At 37.7% G+C, this 16,950-nt stretch overlaps 1 protein-coding gene and 1 long non-coding RNA gene across 2 annotated transcripts in view; one reads left to right on the forward strand and one right to left on the reverse strand.

Annotated features, from left to right (window-relative positions):
* The window catches only part of LOC142830920 (uncharacterized), a 64,246-nt gene extending 54,532 nt beyond the window's left edge, over positions 1 to 9,714 (reverse strand). Inside the window, exon 1 of the long non-coding RNA XR_012906464.1 lies at positions 9,514 to 9,714. This is a non-coding gene — a long non-coding RNA (uncharacterized LOC142830920). The remainder of the gene's footprint in view (positions 1 to 9,513) is intronic.
* GRM7 (glutamate metabotropic receptor 7) overlaps positions 1 to 16,950 on the forward strand; it is a 673,160-nt gene that overhangs the window by 650,848 nt on the left and 5,362 nt on the right. The window lies entirely within an intron of this gene.

Below are 16,950 nucleotides of genomic sequence, written 5' to 3' on the forward strand. Positions count from 1 at the left end.
TCATAAAAATATGGGGCTATAAGGGACGTTGAACATCATCAAACCTGCCCCCTGTGCTGAGGCAAAACCAAGGCTATGACTACACTGCAGAGCTTTTCTGGGATACCGAAGGTATCTGTTGCATCCAAAGAATGCATCTGCTTTTCTGCAAAAAATATCAGAAAATCGGATGCATTTTTTCAGCATCTCTGTAAACTTCGTTCTACGAGGAAGAAGGGATGTTCCAAAAAAGGGTTTTTTTCTGAAATTTGGCCCCATGTAGATGGGCCAAATGTCGGAAAAGCCTCTTTCAGAAGAAAAATGGAAAAAGATACACGAATTGTGGTTCACAATTTTCATATCTTTTCCTGACTTTTCTTTGTAGTGTAGACGTAGCCTAAGTAAACTGAGATCATACCTGACAGTTATTTGTCCAACATGTTCCTAGAAATCTTCAATGATGGGTATTCCACAATAGCCCTCAAAACACTATTTCAGAGTTTAGCTACCCTTATAGGTAGAAGGGTTTCCTAATATGTAACCTAAATACCCATTGCCGCAGGTTAAGCCTGTTGCTTCTTTTTCTACTTTCTGTGGACATGGAAAACAATTGTTCACCAGGGTTTGTTTGTTTGATTTTTCTTAAGAGCCCTTAACCTATTTGCAGGCTCTTATAAAGTTCCTGTCTTGGGCATCTTTTCTCAAGACTCAACATGCCCAGTTTTATGTCTTTCCTTATATGAAAAGCTCTCTAACCTTGTATCATTTTGTTGCTCATCCATTTTGCCCATCTCTCTCTTAAATTGTGGTACCCACAACTGGCCACAGTACTCCAAGTGAGTCCTGATGGATGCTGAGTAAAGTGGAATGGTAACATTGTCTTACATACACCCCAAAATGATAGCCTTTTTTTGTTTGATTTTTTTCTTTCATAAATGAAGTACTTTTTGCTTATATGTACTGAATTTCATCTTGTTTCCCAATTTGTCAAGGTAATTTTGAATTCTATCCGTGTCCCCCAAAGTACTTGCAATGCTCTCCCGCTCCTCCCCCTCCCGCCCCCGAGCAAATTTTGTAAGTATAGTATCCATTTCTTTATTCAAGTCATTAATGAAAATATTACAGAGTAGTAGATGCAGGAGTAACCCTGGTGGGATCCTGCTAGATGCCCTTCCAGTTTGCCATTAAACCATTGATAACTACGATTTAACTATAGTTTTTCAATCTGTTGTGTACCCACCTTACATCAAAAAGACCACATTTCCTTAGTTTGCCTATGAGAATCTTACGTGGGACCTTGTCAAAAGTCTTACTAAAATCAATATAGTGCAGCTATTCTTTTCTCCTAATCATTAGGCCAATAACACTGTCAAAGAAGGAAATTGGGTTGCTTTGGTAATATTTGTTTTTGAGACATCCATGCTGGCTATTTCTTGTAACACTATGATCCTCTAGGTATTTAAAGATTGATTGTTTAATGATTTTTTCCAGAAAATGTCCAGGTACTGAAGTTAGGCTGATTGGCCTATAATTCTTTGGGTCCTCTTATTAAAGATGTCTTCATGAATTCAGAGAAGACAGGTGAGGTTACAGAGGCTTGGAAAAGGAAAAAGCATAGAACCTAATTCCTAATGGTTCTGAAATTGCATCAGCTAGTTCCTTAAGTACCCCAGATGAATTTCATTAGATCCTGCTGACTTTAAATAATATTTAGATAAGTAAGGTATATTCATCTGTTCTTTTCATACTTTGGTATGCATTCCTTGTTGAGATTAGTGCTGACCAAATACTTAACATAAGTAATATTTGTAAAAACTGAAGCAGAATAGGTATTAAAGATTTCAGCCTTCCTGATGTAATCAGTTATTAACTCTCCTTCCCTTCTAAGTAAAGGACCGACACTTTCCTACCTTTTTCTCTTGTTCCTGGTATATTTAAAGAACCTCTTTCTATTGCATTTCATGTGGTTTGCTAGGTGTAACTCTGTGTGTCTTAGCCTTGTGATTATTGTTACTACATTCTTGTGCTATTTTTTGTACTCTTTCTTTTCAATTTGTTCATATTTCCACTTTTTGTAGGACTTTTTTTTCATTTTCAGATCATTAAAGAGCACTAGATAGAGCCATATTGACTTCCTGTTCTTTCTGTCTTTCCTTCACATCTGGCTAGTTTGTAGTTATATCCCTTGGTGAAGGGTACAAGAAGTATATGATTTATATTTAAGAACAAATGTCTCTTTGACTTTCCATTGACAATATACCAACACAAAGTCAATGGAGTTGTTGCAGCAGTGAACTTGGTCTTGTGTTTTTAAATTATAAATTCTGTGCAGCAGTGACTCTGTGTTTTGAAGGTGCCTTATAGGTATGTCAGCACTCTCTGTGCTCTGCTCTGCACTAGGGCTTTATTTCAAAATAACCCTCCTTATGTCGAATTTATAAGCAGAGCATCCACATGACCAAGACCATCATTTCAAAATAAGGGGCTGTTTATTTTGTAATCTGCACTCCTGCTTTTCTCCGGGAAAAACGTTAATTTTGAAAGTTATTTCTAAATAGCGGTAGTGTGGATGCTCCAGTGCTGCTATTTCAAAATAACCTCTCCTCAATGTAATTAATTAATTTACTGTATTAAACAGTAACACAGTCCCTGCAGTGAAACTAGCAAGAGATTGGAATTTTGCTTCTTGTGAAAGTTACTGAGGCAATAAATATGCGAGTTTGGAGACAGTGTACTCTGGGATGATTTCCTTGTAATTCTTATAAATACATTAGTAATTCATTAGTACACCCATCAAATTCTCAATCTGTTGGAGCTAGTCTTATTGTTTGCAATGAATTTCTCTGAAGCATTTAGATTTTTTATTTCTATTTGTGAATTATCTGACAAGGAAGTTGCTATTTTTATTTACTTCTTGTTTTTCCTAAGTTTTTGCACAAAGTATGTGAAGAAACTTCAGCACACAGATTGTTTGTGAACTTTTTATGCTATTTGCACCATTTATTGTTTGAGTAGTCTCATTGGTTGCATGTCTGAAAAAATAATTTCAACTAGGAAGAAGCAACAATTCTAACAGAATATTTTGAATAGCAAACATTCCTTTTAGAATGCCTCTGATCTGCATGAAAATGCTGGAATGTTATTTGTTTAGACTTTAGAGTATGACCTTTCCCCCAAACAATTGTATAAACAAAATATTTTGTGAACATTTTCTATTAGTGAAAAGTACACAAACATGGTTGAAGTGAGCAGCTGTTCAGACAAATATTGTGAATATTGGGTACGTCTAGACTACAGGCTTTTGTTGACAGAAGTTTTGTCGACAGATACTTTCGACAAAGCATCTAGTCTACATTCAGTTCTGTCGACAAAGCAGGCTGCTTTGTCGACAAAACCCTGTAGTCTAGACACAACCTTAGATGCAATAACACCTTCTGTCGACAGAACTCTGTCGACAAAAGGCGTTATGCCTTGTAAAATGAGGTTTACCAGCGTCGACAAAACTGCTGAGTTCTGTCGATGTTATGTCGACAGAACTCAGCGGTAGTGTAGACACAGGTATAGTTTTGTTGACAAAAGTCCACTTTTGTCAACAAAACTCTGTAGTCTAGACACACCCATTGATGTGTAGCACTTGAGTTCCCACTCAGCCACCAGACTCAGCAAAGTTAAAAATTCTAAATGACCCCTCAGTAATTTCTTGGGTATGTAGTGCACCTCTGACATAACACAAGTAGGGCACATTCCAAGTGCATTTAGCAAATGTGTACAGATTTTCCTAAAGGGTTGCTGTGTGTGGGGTTTTTTTTTTTTTTGGAAGGGCAGTGATGTGGCCACCTGCAGCAGTTCAGTTTAAATAAATCAAACAACAAGAAAATATATTGAATTGATAACAAGATAAAGAAGGAAAATCTGTATTGAATTAAATAAGCAGGTGCAACTCCTTCAGGGGCTCTCTTTCAATAATGAATTAAAAAAGAAAAAATTATAATTTCTAGCCTTGTGCTGAAGTTCTCTGCAACCAACTCAAGCTGAGAAGGGAAATATCAGTTTAGCATGAAAGTAGATTTTAATGTTCTCTCTACAGTAGGATTTTAAATGAATGTCTCCAAATTTGCATTATTCCCAACAGTGAATGAAATGCAAAACCTAATATATAGCTATCCAAGAGCTCTAAACACCACAGAAGCCCAGTTGACTCCTTTTCTTCCAGTAGGCCATGACTCTGCAAATTAGACTTGCAGGATGATAATGGCTATTTGGTCTGTTGTTATAACGATGAGTAAAAGCATTATGTGAAACACAAAATGAACACTGTAGGTATACTTCTATGTAAAAGCAGACTCACCGTTCACTTAAATATATTAATGTTGCATGTGAGCAAACTAAGGGGAAGAACAGTAGTCACAAAGGGAATGGCCTGTATTCTAGAAGATTGGCTTGAAATAAAATATCGATCATGGCTCTGAAAAAGCAGCTTTTTTTCTGTTACCTGCTCTATACCTTTGAGGCCTTATTAATCACAATCATGTTGCACAGGCCTTAAAGGGAATATAGACAGTGCAGGGGCTCTGAAATCCAGACCTAGCCAATTATGCAACATCACTGCAGCAGCCCTAGTAGAACAAAGAGGAGGCATGAGTGAGCAAGAGAAAAGAGAGGGCAGAGCTGGAGATGGACCTAATCCAGGCAGCTGTGCAAAATGAAGGCCCCACAAGGGCCATAAAAAAACACAGCTGCAAGTAACAGGAGCTGATTTTAAATGACCAACTTTCGGTTCAAGTTAAAGAGAAAATCTGAGAATCTGACTTTATTTTTGCACTTACAATTCTGAATGATGGACAGAATTCTGGCTGACCATAAATTGACTTAATTCTGTCTTAACATTACAAAAACTTCCAACATCTCTCCAAGGAAAACAGCCAAAACCAAGCAATGGGAAAATCTTAAAGAATTACCACAGATCAGTAAACAGAGAGTTGGCTTTGACAACCTTAGAGGTGGATGTTTTAAAATCAATTGAACATTAGGAAAATGAATTCAGAAAATTTGGTGCTTATGTAAGCTGGTGTTCTCTATCCATAGGTAAGAACAGTGACAGTGCAAATTTTGTCAAGTTGCCTTGCCAACGAGCCTTAAATCTGCTCTAGAAAGACCACAAAAGGCGTGGAAAGAGTACTTTAATCCAACAGACCATCCAGCCTGTGACCTTCCTTTGCAAGTGAAATCATTGGTGATACCACCAATCCATTTCACTCCTGCCATTGACCAGCTATTAAACAGCCTTGTCATAAATCAGAACTCATTGTGGTGAAAGAGTATTACTAGTAGGACACTGTCAGGGCTGTTCCCCACCCTATTATCCTCAGTGCAGAAGGTGAGGGCACACAAAAGTCCTTAAATATCTTGCCTCTACAGGCTCTGATTACAAACAAACAAACTACGTCCCCAGTCACAGATGCACTGGCTCTGGGAAATAGGCTGCCACCACCAACTGATTTAAACCCTGAAAAAACAGGAAAGAACACTTGAACTCCTTCTCCAGGGGTACCCCAAACTCTTTTGCCACAGGAGAGCTTGAAGCACCCCTCTCCCAAAAGCACAGAAAACAAACCGTATCTCTGATAGTTGATCTCTTACCTAGGCAGATACACATAAAGACTTCCCGTGACCTTTTAGGACACAAGAATCAAATCATCACCTTAAAAAAGTCGGTTTGTAGGTGTTACAGAGCAACTAAGAAGAACAAATTAAAACACAGAGAATATAGTATTTCTGGGTACAGCTAAAATAGTGAACATGGAAAGCACATGTATTTTACATAGAAAAGCTTAACCAAATAACCAAAATGAAGAAAAATACCCTGATCACAACTAAATACACATTTTTCCTTATTTACTCACAATCCCTTCATGGTCCAGCCAACTTCCATGACTCAAATTCCTTGGAGGCATGGTAGTTCTGATTATTGCATCTCCTCCCTCCAGTCCGTAACTTAGACCTCATCCATAAAAAGAGTGGGCAAGGTATTTATTTACAATTCAAATTTCAACACTGTATCCCATTGGATACAGTATTCAACACTTGTATCCCATTGCCAACACTCTTGCTAGCTACTTGAGTTTAACTCTTTAGTCACCGAGTGCTGGCCAGCACTTCTCCTATCCATCACAGACACTAAGTTCTCATTCAGTCTTGGTCTGTACTTCTCATTGTTGGCATCAAAAGTCTACTCTCTCTCAGTCATATGGCCTAGTCTTGTGGTCCTTACATAACATCAAGTAGCTTAATTTGTCGCATACTGAAATGGTAAATCTCCCCCATATTACAAGAAGAAAATGCCAAAAACTCAGAAAGTATCTAGACTCCATTCATATAATACACACTAAAGGTGGCAGTTACTAGGCAACCTGAAAAACTCCTTCTTTTATGCCATTTTCATCCTTCACAGCTTTCTACTCCAGGTCTATAGCTGCTTAATTTGATCCTATTTGAAGCGACAATTTAGGGCCTTATAGCTTGGATCCCTATTCTCATGAAATGCACAAAACATCACAGTATTAACAAGCTACATTTTGTTTTGTACCTTGTGAAACTGGAATAAAAAGAGTGGGTTTGTGTTTCTTGAACTCCATGTGGATTACTAAATCTGCTGCTATAAGATATTAACCCCTTTATCTCCTTCATGTCTTCCCCCTCAACTTTTAATCAGCATTTAATTATGGTAGCTGCAATTTTCTGAACTTTTCATGCACTAACCAAACCTCATAACTCCCTTGGCATGCATTTTTCTCCCCATTATTATAGTATCCAGAATGCCCCTCAGACAAATATTAACTGGCACTTCTTTTCTACCTTCTTTATATCTCTAAAATAAATGGGGTGTAGTTGGATGTGGGACATAATAGAAAGCCACCCTCCCCCCCCAAAAGAAAAACAATAGCAAGGTCTAATTAGAGAAAATTGAGTTGATAATAGGAAATATTTGGTTGTCAATAACACTCATACACATGAAGGCTGTGTCTACACTGCACCCGTTTTCCGGAAAAGGGGTGCAGTGTAGACACATCGGAATAGCAAAATCCGCGGGGGATTTAAATATCCCCCGCGGTATTTGCATTAATATGGCTTCCGCTTTTTTCCGGCTTGGAGATAAGCCAGAGAAAAGCGCCAGTCTAGACGTGATTCTCCGGAAAATAAGCAACAAAGTCTTACCTATAACGGATTCCCTGTTTGTTTAAATGAAGTCAGTAGAGCTACACCTTAACCCACGTGAGGATCTAGCCCATCATTTTCTTTTCAATTCTAATTTTCACACCCTGTTTTATAAATAATGTTGAGGATTAGCATACACAGAGTGTTACAACTTGCTTTTTCAATGACTTGCCTCTCACGGGCTCTTTCTTACCTTAGAATGGACTTTGTCAGAGTCAAGGAAACATCAATCCAGTGATCCCAAGTAGAGTAAGGAATCCATGCAGAGTCATTATTTGCATATCAATGGGATACTTGCATTGGAATGTTTTCACATGCAACTTGCACAAAAAAGTCTATATTCCCATGTTAGAAATTGTACATTATTTATTTAGGCCCTGATCTAGGAAACCATTTAGACATTAGGGATTATTCTCATACTACTCTCATATGGTCAAACGTAAATCATGCTGAAGTGAAACTGTAAAGACTATATTTAACAAAAACTCTATCTAGCTCTTCATCCTGGAAACGTGTATAAAAGACGCAAAGTCTATAAGGCTTCCTCTCTCCTTGCTTATGGGTTTTACTGGATTTGGTTCTTAGTGAAAAATATTGGCCAGAGGAGAGGAATGGAGATTATTATATTTTGTTCCAAATCTGAGCTGATTTAGTATGAACTACCTCTCATTTCTGCATATCAGAAGATTCCCTTATTGAGAGGCCTAACTATGCATGGGAGAGAACATGAACTGGGAATAGCTCAGATGGTGCAATGTAATACTGCAGGATATTGATGCAGGTGATCAGGGGAATTAATTCAGTTCTTGTGCATTCTCCGTTTACTTCAGGTTAGTGCTGTTCTTTCTATAGTTTCACAAGAACTCAATTCATTCCCACAGTTTTAATTAAAAATGTGATTATAAAGATAATATAATATTTGTATCATCTGAGTACAGTGCTCAGGCTTTTCGACATACCAGTTCGGTGTATGCATATAAAAACTTAGGATACCTCTACACAACAGTGTTATTCCTAAATAATATAGTGCACATCTATACTAGAAGGCTTTATTTCGAAAGAATGTCAATCTAGAGGACTTCTTACTCCGACTCCTGTAACCCTCATTTTACAAGGAGTAAGGGAAGTGGAAGGAAGAATGTTCTTCCTTCGAATTCCTGCTGTGTAGACAGCACCAAAAGCTGAATTAAGCCATTTCGACTTCAGCTATGCAATTGATGTAGCTGAAGTTGTGTAGCTTAATTCGTCTTTAGTCTTGCTGTATAGACATGCTCCCAAAGAGCAAAATCGAATGGGGCTACAACATGACACCTGAATCATCACTGCTTACCAGGGCTCGCCAAACCGCGGTGAGCCCCGCTTGCCAGCTGCGCTGTCCGGCAATCTGCGCATGTTCTGCGCATGCGCAGATCGTTCTGTGCATGCGCAGATTGCCCGAACCTGGCTCTTTTGTGTTACAATCTACTCGCCATGGGGAGTAGATTTTATTATTTGTCAAGCCCTGCTCCTTACAACAAAGTTCTTAGGCCAAAATATGTTGGTGCTGTAGATTAAAAAACTACACACACACAAAGAAAGCTGTTGTCACCAATGAACTTGGCACCAAATTATTCTTACAGTATTTTTGAAGTAGATTAATTAGATAATCAAAACTTGCTAAAACTGTATCTTTGTCATGATTTCTGTTATAATTTCTGATCCATTGATAAACCACCCAGGCAACTAGGAAATCACTACTATTTCTGGCTGTGTTAAGTGTTGGATTGCTAATTGTTTCTGCTTTACCAAGTTTGAGAAAAGCCATACCAGCTAATTTATGACTGATGAGAAGAGAAAGTCATAAAGCAATCTTAGAAGAAACATAAATATATTAGGTTGCACATAAAGAAAACCAAAATTTTATTTCATTATTAAAAAAATAAGGGTCTGTACACAGATCTTCAACATTCAAAAAAAAAAAAAAAACCCATACAACTAATCAATAAAACAAAACCCAGAAAATGTGCAGATTATCCTAGTTAAGACATTTATGTACTGGAACTGCCATCAGCATACTTTCATTATGAGAAAAGAGTGCAGATCTGATAATATGATGCCGACATAGTATGATGTATAAAAATGTTTCCATTTAAATATTAAAGCTGAAGCATTAGCATTTTAAGTTTTCACATTTCTAGGATTAGAATAAACATTAGGAGAGCATTTCAGGACCTCATCATCATCTCTCTCCCTCTCTCTTTCTCTCTCTTCCTGACTAACATACATCCACCCTCACTGACAACAAAAAGTAAAGAATAACGGGAAGAGTCATAAACATACCTGTGAAAATTGATATTACAGTTTTCTAGCCATTAATCCATAGGGGTACCTTGGTGCAACTGTGGCCTTCTTAGCATTTGAAACAGGTAGCAGCTTCATTTCTCCTGAATCTAGTACAGGGAATCTATAACATCATGTGCCAGAAATCAGGGCTGAAGCTTCAAATTCATAGTCACAGCAATGACTGGGCTCTCTCACAGCAGAAAACTATGAAAATCATATTTCATACTTTTTAATAGCTTAAGATTCGTGTGGGCTGTAATAAAATTCATCTTTGCAATGTAAGTCTTTTCTCTTTAGGTCTGGAAAACATTACACATGAGCATAGAATGGAAGTAAAAATTATTAAAATCTCAGTATTACTGGGTATTGACACATCTGCCTTCCTTTTGGATTCTGCAGGAGCTTCTTTTTTTGTGGCTCAAGAATATGAAAACCAGACAAGGGATTAAATTTTACATCCAAAAGGGATTGGTCTATGCACATTTGTTTTTTATATGATTTTAGAAAAAAAGATGTAGTTATTTCTAAAGACTTCTAAACCATTGTGGGAAGTTTTGAAATACCTAAGCCACTCACGGATTGACCTACAGGTAATCTAATGCAGAAATTGAATATGTTAGAGTTAGTAGCAGAAGCAGCTTTCAAACTGTTGGAGAGCTGGGAAAGATAATGGGTCATTCATTAGCCATGGAAATTTGTTAGTTATTGACTTGACAATTTATAGACTAAAAGTAATGATTATTACCAAGAAGAAGTAGGCAATAATACTAGTTGTGGCTTACTTCCACGCAAGTATTATAATTAATTAATGCCTTACGGCATTTCTGTCTATGCAACAATCTCTTGAGCCAGTATAGGTAACATGTAAAATTGTGATGCCTTAGTTCAGTTTTTACAGGTAACATCAGATCTGATTTTCACATATGCCCCGAGTCAAGATTTTAAGTCAGTTTTCCAGAATACTTAATGCAAAGCCAATGCATTATCTTAAAGTCATAGTTTTCATGACTTTCAGATGAGTTTATTCTGTCTTATCTCTTAACTCTTGAGTAGCCATTGCATTGCACATATTTGAAAATGTGTCTAAGTTTTCTAAGTGAACACCATGCATACCTATACGTAGAACCAATTATGATTCTAGCTGGTCCACCAAAAATTCTTTTTGGGAAATAAAGCAAAGTAGAAAAAGGAAGAAAGCCCCACACATTTTATAAATGTGGCAAGACTCCAGGTGGTGTGTTCTTTTGTAACAGTAGTACTACTGAGTTGCCAGAAACATTGGCTCATATTTAAATAACATAGATTGTTGAGCATGTATAATGTGCTATTGTTTTCATATGCAACTAACTATGGCTAGACTGTTTCCATATTTTTCCTCTTAATGGACAACAGTGCCTTCAAACTCAGTGTTAATATAAAAAAGCGATATGCTAAGATTTAGCAAGAAATAACAATATAAAGTCCAACTGTTTGGTTCTAAAATGTGTTCCACAGAATTGGAACAAATTACTTTATGGGTTGAAAAACTAGACTAGACTAGAAACAGTTGGATTTTGTATTGTTGGTACAATGGTACAGGTTCTATCTCTTCAAAGTATACTGAACTGAGTACATACAGCGAGGGAAAGGTAGCAAAATGTATGTGATAATAATAGAAATACATATGTAAAGCCATGAGCGTGGAAAACCCAAGCTCATATCCATGAATGCATATTTAATAGACATGGTCCTGACCACAGAATATAGCCAGGCTTCTCCAGAGCTCAAATATAGGAAATTTTGTTCACTCTGTTATTAAGAAGGCCTCAGCCACTCCTCAGGTAAGATCACTTAGTGGAATCTCAGTGCTGCTTTCAGTGGAGACCACAGTTTTATAAATCAGTGATTGAATTTAGTCTAAGCATTGGCTTTTTAGTCTCACAGGGGTAGCCATGTTAGTCTGTAACTTTAAAGACTAAGAAATATATATATTAAGAAGTGGGTATTTGGTTAATTGTGTAGTCGCTACAATTTGTATTGACTACATGATTAGTTGATAAGGGAAGATGCTCTGCAGAGCTGCAGCAGGGGTAGGTCTGGGACCAGGTGTGAGCTGAGACTGAGCAGCCCCAGCTCGAAATGGGTCCCAGACCACTTCAGCTCTGCCTTTTACATGTAGTAAGAGCTGGGCCTGGGTTGCCATGAACAGGGACTGCTGCTGGCGTAGGCTATGCCCATGGCAAGCCTCAGACCACCATGTGTAGAAGCTGCTTCATAGCAGCCTCCCTTCCCCCTACCACCACTGCTGCCTCTGTTAGGGTGGCATGAGGCAGCACCATGGAGAAAGTGCTGGGCAGTGCTGGAGAAAACCGGCTTTTAAGCCAGCTCCCCCCAAGTACTGGCTCCTGTTCCCCCTCACCCCCACTACCTCTGATACAGAGGCAGCAAGGGGGGGAGGAGGGAGGGAAGTGAGTAGTCAAGTACCTGACTTGACTCAACTACCCAGTAAATTTAAGCTTATCAAGTACTTGACTACTCTTTTCCATCCCTTGTGTGTACATGTGAAATCTAAAATAGTGACATTGTGAAGTTTGGGTTCAGGTAAAAATTGACACAAAATCTGGATTCTTTATACGCAAATCTTTTTTTTTTTTGTTTAGACCAAATTTTCAATATTTAGTGTTTCAGAAGGGGTTTAGTAAGTCTTCACCCTTTCAAAATGAGTCTTATGATTTGCTCTTAAATTATAAAACCTTATAAAACGTGCTAGAGGACTATGTTTTAGTAATTCTTCATTGAAAAAATACCATTCAGAGTGAAAAAAGAATCCAGATTCATTAAGTCTTGATATTAAATAACTAACACTGTTGATGTTTTATTTAAATAAGACAATTATGCAATACCGTATAAGTACTATGCAGAATACAAAAAGGAAATGTGTACCAATCCCCGGAGCTGGAGAAATTATGGCAGTGTGTTTCAGTTCACTTCTGACTTATTTCCTAGAACTCACCTCTTATATGCTGATTTTGAACAAAGAAAAACCCTTTCCCATGCCTGATCTTATTTTGAATCAATAAGCCAATAGTATGTGTAATTAATTTATCACTAACAAGACAATATGTAACTATAATTAGCTCTTAAATCTTAGCCATTAATCCATCCATGAATGTGCTGCTATTTTTATTGATTATAGAACACATATGCTATAGCGTATGTTCTGTGTCTATTTTATCAGTTAGGAGCAGATTCTCTCTCTAGTTGATTCCTGAAATTATTTTGTAAGAGAATGTGTCTTTGTCTTGTAAGCAACAATTTCAGGAATCAATTAGAGAGAGAATCTGTGGAACTAGCCTTCACATGCAAATTGGACACTATCTTGAATGCATGAACAAAGACATGAACTGGATGGGTCATTATATTCAACAACCACATGACATCAAAAGCTAAGTAACAAGTACTTGCAGCCTACTCTACTAGCCTAATTTAGCATGGTGCTTTAATGACAGAGGGCTTTTCCCCCTTTTTTCTTCTTTCCCCCCCTCTTTCTTTCTCCTCCCCTCTTCCCTCTTTTTCTCCTTTATATTTCCACTCTGGGCTCCTTGATCCATATTTGTCATTTGAAGTGGGTTGTGCCAATGAAAGCTCATGATAATATTTATATATTTTTGTTGGTCTCTCAGGTGCTACAGAACCATGGTTGTTGTTTTTTTAGCTGCAGACTAACATGGCTACCCCTCTGAGATTTTGTAAAAGTAATGTGCCAAGTGTTTTGGCTTTGCTGAAGCTTGTATTCGGTTAATCCCACATATCACTATGTCATTTATAAAACTCCACCCATCAAATAGGCATCTCTTTTACTCTCATTTACCGGAAAACATTTGTAATCCTATTGCTGTGATCTCTTAGTATATCTGATATACTTTAGAGTAGTGTGTACATGTCTGAATTTAAAATATAGCACAGCACTTTAAAATGATTATATTCTTAGCAAACTGAATAAATACAGTGGCATTAAGAATCTTTGATAGTGTAATTTAATAGCATTACTGTGTGTAGAAAAAGCAAACAATTAGAAAATGCAGCAGCAATCAAGTTACCCAGAAATTAACTGTAAATCTCATTGACTGGTTTAGTGGAGTTCCACAATGGACCCTCTCTATTTACTTTAAGTCAAAACATGTTGTAAATGAATCTTTAAAGCCATGTCAATCATTGATTTGAAGTGTTACATCTCATAACAAAATTAGGTTTTCTTTGGGACACAAGAGACATTTATTTGCTCTTTTCTCTGTAGAAATCAAAGCAGATTTCCCATTTTCACTCTAGATTGTTTTTGGCTCATTCTGCCTTTTTTGTTACAAACTGTAAGTGATAAAGCATTGAGAGCTACAGTTGAAATCTGATTAGATGATAACTGTGGCTTAGCATTATATACTAGCACAATATATACACTTGAAAAATATTGGAAAATAAAATAAATTTGACCTCATTCTCTTGCCCATTGCAGTCAAACAAAAAAAATGATTGGTCGGAGCTCAGAATTTGTTACCATAAAAGTAAAAGGAAGGCAAGATGATACAAATAGAATCTAGTGATTAAATTTTAAAAATTTCCTAGAGATATTTAATTTGTGAGATGGTGGAAATACCAAGAGATCTGTCCAATAATGATTATTGCCATGTCTACATTTTGCTGAAGATCAGCACTGCTGCTGTTGAACTTCTGGGGTTCAAATTAGCAGGTCTAGTGAAGACCCACTAATTTGAATTGAGAAGGCATCCCTGTTGGCACTAGTTGTCCTGCTCCTCATGAGGAGTAAGGGAAGCTGATGGGGGAACAGTGTGCCCATATATAGCCACACATACTTAGTAATGAATTAAACTTAAAACTATGAGCACAATTCTTCTTGAAAAGTGTTAATAATGTTACTTCACATTTCTACAGCATCATCTTTCCACAGATCTCAAAACAAAGTGCTCCTTTGCTTTAATATCTTTATTCCTTGAGGACTGATTCTATAGGAATTCTTTTCACTGGGTGTATACCCTTTAATCAAGACTTTTAGGCTGTGTCTAGACTGGCCAGTTTTTTCCGGAAAATCAACTGCTTTTCTGGAAAAACTTGCCAGCTGTCTACACTGGCCGCTTGAATTTCCGCAAAAGCACTGACTTCCTACTGTAAGAAATCAGTGCTTCTTGCGGAAATACTATGCTGCTCCCATTCGGGCAAAAGTAGACATCTCAGATTTGTTTTCCGCAAAAAAGCCCCGATCACGAAAATGGCGACAGGATCTTTTTTGCGGAAAAGTGCGTCTAGATTGGCACGGACGCTTTTCCGCAAAAAGTGCTTTTGCGGAAAAGTGTCCATGCCAATCTAGACGCACTTTTCCGCAAATGCTTTTAATGGAAAACTTTTCTGTTAAAAGCATTTGCGGAAAATCATGCCAGTCTAGACGTAGCCTTAATGTTATGTTGCTATTGCAGCAACGGTGGTGCCCAGAGATCCAGGCCCTTTAAATCTCTGCCAAAGCACTTCATGGCCCACTCTGAGCAGCACTGAAGGCTGTATGGAGGAGGTACAGCACTCCTCCCAGACCCACCCCTTCGACCTGAGGCTCTGTGTCTTCTGGAGCATAGAGTTGAAGAGTGGATAGAGCCCAGTTCTGAAATGAGCTTTCCACAGGGCATCTTTCTTTGAGCATCTGTTCAAAACTAAAGCCTTTTTCAACGAGGGAGCATGATCCACCCTGTATATTGAATGAAGCAAGGGTCCCATTGGAAAAAACAGTATATTGTCATATAATTTAAAACTTCATTATCATGCACAGATACAAGGAGGAAAAATCACTATTGCATGGGAAAGTGTAAATCCAGCATTTCCTAGTTCTCAACTCACTGGCTACGTCTAGACTGGCATGATTTTCCGAAAATGCTTTTAATGGGAAAGTTTTCCGTTAAAAGCATTTTCGGAAAAGCGCGTCTAGATTGGCAGGATGCTTTTCCACAAAAGCACTTTTTGCGGAAAAGCGTCCGTGGCCAATCTAGATGCGGTTTTCCACAAAAAAGCCCCGATCGCCATTTTCGCAATCGGGGCTTTTTTGCAGAAAACAGTATTGTGCTGTCTACACTGACCCTTTTGCGCAAAAGTTTTTTGGAAAAAGACTTTTGCCTGAACGGGAGCAGCATAGTATTTCCGGAAAAGCACTGACAATCTTACATGAGATCGTCAGTGCTTTCCCGGAAATTCAAGTGGCCAGTGTAGACAGCTAGCAAGTTTTTCCGCAAAAGCAGATGATTTTGCGGAAAAACTTGCCAGTCTAGACACAGCCTTTCAATGTCTTTTTAACACTGTATTTAAAAAATGTCATACTACATAATATCAATGTATATTAGCTTACATATGGAAAGACTATGGCTGTGTCTGCATTGGCAAGATTTTGCGCAAAGCTTTTGCGCAAAATCTTGCCACCTGTCTATACTGGCCGCAAGTATTTGCACAAGAACACTGACGTTGTAATGTACAAAATCAGTGCTTCTTGCGCAAATACTCTGACACTCCCGCTCAGGGATAAGTCTTCTTGCGCAAGTGTTCTTGCGCAAAAGGCCAGTGTAGACAGGTAACATCAATTTCTTGTGCAAGAAATCCCGATGGCTAAAATGGCCATCAGAGCTTTCTTGCACAAGAGAGCATCTACACTGGCATGGATGCTTTTGCGCAAAAGCAAATATTTTGTGCAAAGGCACATGCTAGTATAGACGCTCTCTTGCACAAATACTTTTAACGGAAAAACTCTTTGGTTAAAAATATTTGCACAAAATCATGCTAGTGTAGACGCAGCCATATAGTTACATAGAGGAGAGTCAGTATTTGCCATTGGAAAGTTATCACTTACTAACAATTAACATCTTTAATACTCTACTTAATTCTAAGGATAGAGGAATGCACGGGTATCTCAGGTTAAGGCATGGTAACTGTTGGCAAACACTGAGATTTCTTTGGCAAGCTCTCTAATCATGGAAATTTCTGTCTTTGAGAAATTTTATTCCTACATTTTAATTCCCCAAAACATTAAAGAGAACAAAACACTTGAAGAGCAGGAAATTGTGGATTCTCCATCTCTAAGGTCTTGAAATGAAGACTAGATGCTTTTCTGGAAGATGTATTTTAGTCAAACACAAATGATTAGGCTCATTACAGAGGTCATTGGATGGAATTCTATGGCCTGTACTATACTGGAGTTTTCTGGCCTTAAAAATATGAATCAAGAGAAATTCCGTTTCCTCCCCCACAGAATTTAAAAAATGCATAGCTATCCACAGGATATTATTTTATCCATATCAGTTATGTTGCATTTGTCAACTTCAGAAAAGCATTTTTTTTAAATATAGAGGAAGAAATTTGTACCAAAGACAACTTCATGATCTATGATTTCATTGTTTCTGTTCTCACTTT

This window comes from Pelodiscus sinensis, chromosome 11 (genome assembly GCF_049634645.1).
Source record: "Pelodiscus sinensis isolate JC-2024 chromosome 11, ASM4963464v1, whole genome shotgun sequence".
In the NCBI taxonomy this organism is placed as follows: domain Eukaryota; kingdom Metazoa; phylum Chordata; order Testudines; family Trionychidae; genus Pelodiscus; species Pelodiscus sinensis.